Raw genomic sequence first — 7,274 nt, 5'->3', positions numbered from 1 at the left:
ATCTTCCATTGCTGGTTCACTCCCCAGATGACTGCAACAGCTGGGGCTGGGCCAGGCCAAAGCTAGGAACCTGCAGTTTCTTCATGGACTCCCACATGGGTACAGGGGCCCGAGCATTTGGGCCATCTTCTGCTGTTTTCTCAAGCCATTAGCAGGGAGCCTAGATCAGAAGTGGAGCACCCAGGACACAAATCAGTGCCCATATATGATGGCAGTGTTTCAGGCAGAGGTTAACCTTGTATGCCACAGTGCTGGTCCTTACAGTTTTTTATTTAAAGTCTGCTTTATCTGATATCAGGATAGTTATACCTGCTCACTTTTGATTTCCATTTGCCTGGTATATCTTTTTTAAAAATATTTTGGATTCTTGATTTTTTTTAAAAAAGGCACATTTATTTATTTGAGAGGCAGAGTTACAGGCAGAGAGTGGGAGAGACAGAGAGAAAGATATTCCATCTTCATTCCCCCAAATGACTGCAACAGCCAGAGCCAAAATAACCTGAAGCCAGGAACCAGGAGCTTCTTCCAGGTCTCCCACTTGGGTGTAGGGGCCCACGTAACTGGGCTGTCTTCCACTGCATTCCCAGGCCATTAACAGAGAGCTGGATTTGATGAAGAGCAGCCAGAACATGAACCAGTGCCTATATGGGATTCAGGTACTGCAGGTGGAGACATAGCTTACTACTCCACAGCACCAGCCCTGTGCCTGCTATATCTTTTTCCAACACTTCATATTCAGTCTGTGTTTATATTTGTTTGTGAAATGAGTTTCTTGTAAGCAGCATATAGTGGGGTCATGTTTTTTAATCCATTCAGCAAACAAGTCTTTTGGTTGGCAAATTTAATCCATTTATATTCAATGTAAATAAGAATAAGATATGCCATTTTGTTGATTGGATAATGATACTGCCTACTCTGTTAGTGAATCTGGTGATGACATGTGTTTCATTTTTACTTCTAATGCAGGACACCCTTCAGAATATGTTGTAAGGCTGGTCTGGTGGTGGTGAATTCTCTCAGCTTTTGATTACCTGGAAAATATTTCTCCTTCCCTTTTAAAGGATAGCTTTGATGGATATAATATTCTTGGTTGGAAGTTTTTTCTCCTAAGCCCTTGAATAAATCATCCCATTCTTTTCTGGCCTGTGGAGTTGCACTGAGAAGTCACATTAATCTATTTGCTTTTCTTTTATATGTAACTTGACAGTTTCCTCTTACTAGTTTAGGATTCTTTCCTTGTCTTTAATTTTTGACAATTTGACAAAATGTCTTGGAAAAGACTTTTTTGGTTTAGTCTGCTTGGGATTGTTTGAGTTTCTTGCATTTAAATGCCCATGTCTTTTTCAATACCTGGGAAATTTTCAACTATTATTTCATTTAGCAGGTTTTCAACACCTTTTTCTTTTTCCTTGCCTTCAGAAATGTCTATAGTAGGCATATTTGATCACTTAATGGTATCCCATATCTCCCATAGGCGTTTCTTCATTCTTTATTAATCTTTTCTCTTTATCTTTATCTGATTGGGTTATTTCAAAATTCTTATCCTGTAGGTCAGAAATTCTTTCTTCCACTTAAAGTTCTCCATCATTATTTTATTTCACTGAATGAAGATTTCATCTCCAAAATTTCTATTTGGTTCTTCCTAATGAGTTCTTCCCTAGCAATATTTTCATTCATACAGCTCATTGATTTCCTCATTTATTTGTCTATCTGTATTCTGTTGTGTCTCACTGAGTTTCTTTACAATCATTATTTTGAATTCTCTGTCATTTCATAGTTTCCTTCAGTTCAGGATCTAATTCTAAAGGATTATTGTGTTCCTTTGGAGGTGTCATGCTACCTTGCTTCTTCATGTCTCCTGGGTTCCTATGTGGAAATCTGACCAACTGGTGTACTTGTCCCTTCTTAAAGGAGTAGGTTTTATTGGAAAAGAGTTCATGGTTGAGCCGGAATGCAGGGTGTCACTTGGCGTGTTCCTTCTGCTTTGGTTTTGGGTGAGCCCAGGAGTATAGTCTTGGAGTGATTTATTTTGTCGTAATCAATGTCAGTTGTGCTGCAGTTCATAAGGATAGGAGTGTGGCTTTGAGATGAACAAGAGTTTCCTTGGGTGTGTATCTTTGTTCCACAGAGAGTGCAGTATCAGTCTCCCTGGAGAATTTGATAGTCAGAGCCTTGTTCTTGGTGCTGAGGGTCATAGGCATGGCTGTCTCCTTGTTCTTTTTATTTTTTTTAAGATTTATTTATTTATTTGAAAGTCAGAGTTACACAGAGAGAGGAGAAGCAGAGAAAGAGAAAGAGAGAGAGAGGTCTTCCATCCGATGATTCACTCCACAGTTGGCCGCAACTGCCAGGGTTGTGCTGATCCGAAGCCAGGAGCCAGGAGCTTCTTCCAGGTCTCCCATGCGGGTGCAGGGGCCCAAGGTCTTGGACCATCTTCTATTGCTTTCCCAGGCCATAGCAGAGAGCTGGATTGGAAGTGGAGCAGCCGGGACTCGAACCGGTGCCCATATGGGATGCCGGCGCCTCAGGTCAGGGCATTAACCCGCTGAGCCACAGTGCCAGCCCGTCTCCTTGTTCTATTAGCAATCCTGAGTGATGCTGCAGCTTATGGCACCAATTGCTGTGGCTCTGGTACTAGGTAATGCAGATAGACCCTTCCTCAGGTCCTGCTAGGAGATTCCAACTGGTGTTATACCTTATAATACCAACAACCCTAGTATTAAGACTAGGGAATGTGAACTTTATCTTGTTTACAGGGTGACTACAAGGTATATGAATGATTTTACTTTGGAGGCCATGAGTCCAGAGACAGAATGCAGATAGGTGCTTCCCTATGTCCACTGGGTAGAGTCCAGTGGCACCAGGAAATTTAGAATGAATTGTCACAGTCCTGGTCTTACATGGTATAATGAGGTCATTACCCAAATCTCCCTGGGTGGAAGCAAATTTTTTTTTTGGACTGCTTCTGGTGTTAACTCCCAGAAGCTAAGGCAGATCCCCCCATCTCAGAGTGTGTAAACTTAGCTCTGGGACTAATGCCCACAAATTTCCGCAGGATGTAGGGGATCTGTTCTTTGCCCCACACATTGCCCTGACTCTGACTATGATGCTGGCAGGAGCAGAAGCAGAGAAGAGGTGCACTGTGTCACTTTCTGCTGCCTAGAATGGCACCCTGTGTCCTCTTCAATCTCTTTCTCAGTATATTACAGTTTTCACTGTAGAGTTCTTACCTCCTTAGGTAAATTTATTCCTATTATTATTACCAGGCACTCGATCCTATTTATATGATCACTTTAACACTTAACCCTATCTATATGTTCACTCTAACACTTAATATGATCACTTTAATAATAAAGATGGCATTTGTACCACCAAGCTTAATGGGATTTGGAGTCCCATGACAATTTTTTAAACTGTACCCTTAGAAATAAGTTCGTGCCTGGTAATAATTGTAGATAAAAATAAAAAGGAGAGAATGTTCCAACATGGGAAGCAGTCCACACAGTAGACTCATAGAATGACCATCACTTAAGTAATACTCTGACCTCAGAATCAGCCCTTCAGGCTTCCTGGTCTGGCTGAAAATCCCGTGAGAGCATTTCAGACATGAAAAGCAAAGATACTGTGGCAAAAAGTATTCTACATGAAGGATCTCTGTGATTGAGACCCCAGCGGAAAGAAGTGGCCATCAAAGAAGAATGCACTTTTCTCTAAAGGGAGGAGAGATCTTCCACTTTGCTTGTGGCCTTGTCCAAATATTGATGGAGTTTGTGGACCCAAAAGGCTTCCATAACCTAGGAAGCTCATGTCAAGAGGCTTGAGTGGTCACTGGTGTCATACATAAGAGTGTTAATTGTTAAATTAACAAAAGGATTGCAGTACGTTAAGCTCCATAGAGATAGAACTGGGGGAAGTGAGAGCCAGATGGGTACTGGGCAACTCTGTACCTCACTGAGGAAAAATAACTAAAGATGAGCAAAGGAGACCCTAAGAAGCCAAGATGCAAAATGTCATCATATGCATTCTTTGTGTGTAAATTTGCTGAGAGGAGCACAAGAAGAAGCACCCAGATGCTTCCATCAACTTCTCAAAGTTTTCTAAGAAGTTCTCAGAGAGGTGGAAGGCCGTGTCTACTAAAGAGAAGGGAAAATCTGAAGACATGGCAAAGACAGACAAGGCTCATTATGAAAGAGAAATGAAAACTTATATCCAACCTAAAGAGGAGACAAAAAAGAAGTTCAAGGATCCCAATGCACCCAACAGGCCTCCTTCGGCATTTTTCTTGTTCTGTTCTGAGTATCACCCCAAAATCAAAGGAGAACATCCTGGCCTATCCATTGGTGATGTGCAAAGAAACTGGGAGAGATGTGGAACGACACTGCTGCCGATGACAAGCAGACTTACGAAGAGAAGTCTGCCAGGCTGAAGGAGAAATACGAAAAGGATATTGGTGCGTACTGAGCTGAAGGAAACCTGATGCAGCAAAAACAGAGTTGTCAAGGCTGAACAGAGCAAGAAAAAGGAAGAAGAGGAGGAAGATGAAGGAGAGGAAGAGGATGAGGAGGAAGAAGATAAATAAGAGGATTATGAGGGATAAGTTGGTTCTAGGTTCTAGCACATTTCTTTCTTGTCTATAAAGCATTTAATCTCCTTGTACACAACTCATTTTTTAAAGAAAAAAAAATCGAAAAGAAAGGATGTGTAAGATTTGCTTTTTTTTTTTTTTTTGAGAGGCAGATTTAGACAGTGAGAGAGAGAGAGAGAGACAGAGTGAAAAGTCTTCCTTTTTCTGTTGGTTCATCCCCAAGTGGCCACCACGGACAGCGCGCTGCACTGATCTGAGGCCAGGAGCTGGGAGCTTCCTCCTGGTCTCCCATGTGGGTGCAGGGCCCAAGGACCTGGACCATCCTCCACTGCCTTCCCGGGTTGCAGCAGAGAGCTGGACTGGAAGAGGAGCAACCAGGACAGAATCTGGCACTCCAACCGGGACTAGAACCCGGGGTGCTGGCGCTGCAGGCGGAGGATTAGCCTAGTGAGCCATGGCGCTGGCCTAAGGGCCTAATATTTGTTTTTAAACTGTATTGTATCAGGGCCGGCACTGTGGTGCAGGGGGTTAACACCCTGGCCTTAGCGCCTGCATCCCATATGGGTATGGGTTTGGGACCCGGCTGTTCCACTTCCGATCCAGCTCTCTGCTGTGGCCTGGGAAAGAAGTAGAAGATGGCCCAAGTCCTTGGGCTCCTACATCCATGTGAGAGACCCGGAAGAAGCTCCTGGCTCCTGGCTTTGGACTGGTGCAGCTCTGGCCGTTGCAGCCAATTGGGGAGTGAACCATCGGATGGAAGGCCTCTCTCTCTTTCTCTCTCTCTGTCTCTCTCTCTCTGCCTCTCCTCTCTCTGTGTAACTCTTTCAAATAAATAAATCTTTAAAAAAATAAACTGTACAGTGTCTTTGTTTTTGTATAGCTAACATACTACTGAATGTGTCTTTAGATAGCCCTGTCCTGGTGGTATTTTCAATAGCCACTAACTTTGCCTGGTACAGTGTGTGGAATGTAAATTAGCATGTAAATTTAAAGCATGTTCTTGTTGGTGCACAGCACAGATTAGTTATATATGGGGATGGTATTTCTTTCATCTTCAGTTGTCTCCGACGCAGCTTGTATGAAATAATTTTTGCTCTGTTAACTGAATATCACTATAATTTCAAAAAAAAAAAGTTGCAGCTGTTTTGTTGACATTCTGAATGCTTCTAAGTGATACAATTTTATTAAAATAAATAAATATATTAATTAATCAACAACAGAAGTCACTGTGTACTAACTACCCATGCAGGACCTCTGTCCTCAATGAGTTGTATTAAGAGAGTTAACTGTAAAACTAGTTCTCAAACAGTTTTTGTGAGTGTGTGTGTGTGTGTGTGTGTAAAAATTGTTGAAATCATTACTTAGTACAGAGCTGGTCTTCTGTGTACAAAGTTAATTGAAAATGAATCTTAATGCAGAACGGGACTGGCAAGGGGAGAGGGAGGGGGAGGAGGGGTGGGAGTGTAGGTGGGAGGGCAGGTATGGTGGGAAGAATAACTATATTCCTAAAGTTGTACTTATGAAATTTCTATTCCTTAAAAAATTAAAAATAAATAAATAGATTTATTCTTAGGTATTTTGCATTTTTTACACCCATTACAAATGAGATTGTTTTCTTGTTTTCTTTTTTATCTGGGTCGGTATTGATTTACAGAAATGCTACTGATTTTTCTATGTTGATCTTGTAGCCTTCATTTTTAGTGAATTCGTTTATTAGTTCTAACCGTTTTTTCAATGGAACTTAACAGGTTTTTTATGTATGAGATCATGCCATCTGCAAACAAGTTTGACTTCCTCTTTTCCAATTTAAATGCCTTTACTTCTTTATCATGGTTAATTGCTCTGGTTAGGACCCCAGTAAAACACTGAACAGCAGTGGTAAAAGTGATCCATCGACTGGTCAAGAACAGATCTCAAAAAGGATCTCACCTGGCTCCACTGGGGACTGTGAAGCTGGACATCAGCACTGTCACGGTTAGAAAAAGTGAACAGAGCCTTTATTCTCCTAACTGACCAGTTAAGGCCATGGGGTATGCTGGTAAGGGACACGAGCCTGGGTAAGGTGACTGTCTTCAGCAAACACAATTCCAGAAGAGACGTGACTGCGGGCAACCACCCCAAAGCTGAGCAAATAAACATTCGGTTCTGACGGAGGAATCTTGGCATTGAGTGCAGTCTTCTCATTAGGGTGTTGCCTGAGACAAGCTAGACATATCTTGGGGACAGATCCTCAACCTGGCAGACTCAGAAATTCCAGTGCAACAAAGTTGTTCTGATCCAGGATCAGTCTCAAACAACTGAGTCTCACAAAGACTGATGTACACAAACTCTATACCAATTAATTAATTTGGAACGAGCTCTATGAGCAGTGGGGAAAATACATATTAAGTACAAAGCTGTTGGCCGGCGCCGTGGCTCACTAGGCTAATCCTCCGCCTAGCGGCGCCGGCACACCGGGTTCTAGTCCCGGTTGGGGCGCCGGATTCTGTCCCGGTTGCCCCTCTTCCAGGCCAGCTCTCTGCTGTGGCCAGGGAGTGCAGTGGAGGATGGCCCAGGTGCTTGGGCCCTGCACCCCATGGGAGACCAGGAAAAGCACCTGGCTCCTGGCTCCTGCCATCGGATCAGCGTGGTGCGCCGGCCGCGGCGGCCATTGGAGGGTGAACCAACAGTAAAGGAAGACCTTTCTCTC

The 7,274-nt window shown here is 43.0% G+C and overlaps 1 pseudogene; it reads left to right on the top strand.

Annotated features, from left to right (window-relative positions):
* The first annotated feature begins 3,971 nt into the window (after positions 1 to 3,971).
* LOC149127196 (high mobility group protein B1 pseudogene) lies at positions 3,972 to 4,579 on the top strand (annotated as a pseudogene).
* Positions 4,580 to 7,274: the final 2,695 nt, after the last annotated feature.

This window comes from Oryctolagus cuniculus, chromosome 4 (assembly GCF_051225735.1).
Source record: "Oryctolagus cuniculus isolate XC-2025 breed Fujian yellow rabbit chromosome 4, ASM5122573v1, whole genome shotgun sequence".
NCBI classification, from domain to species: domain Eukaryota; kingdom Metazoa; phylum Chordata; class Mammalia; order Lagomorpha; family Leporidae; genus Oryctolagus; species Oryctolagus cuniculus.
Note: the sequence above shows the minus strand (reverse complement) of the source record. Positions and strands in the feature narration are given on the sequence as shown.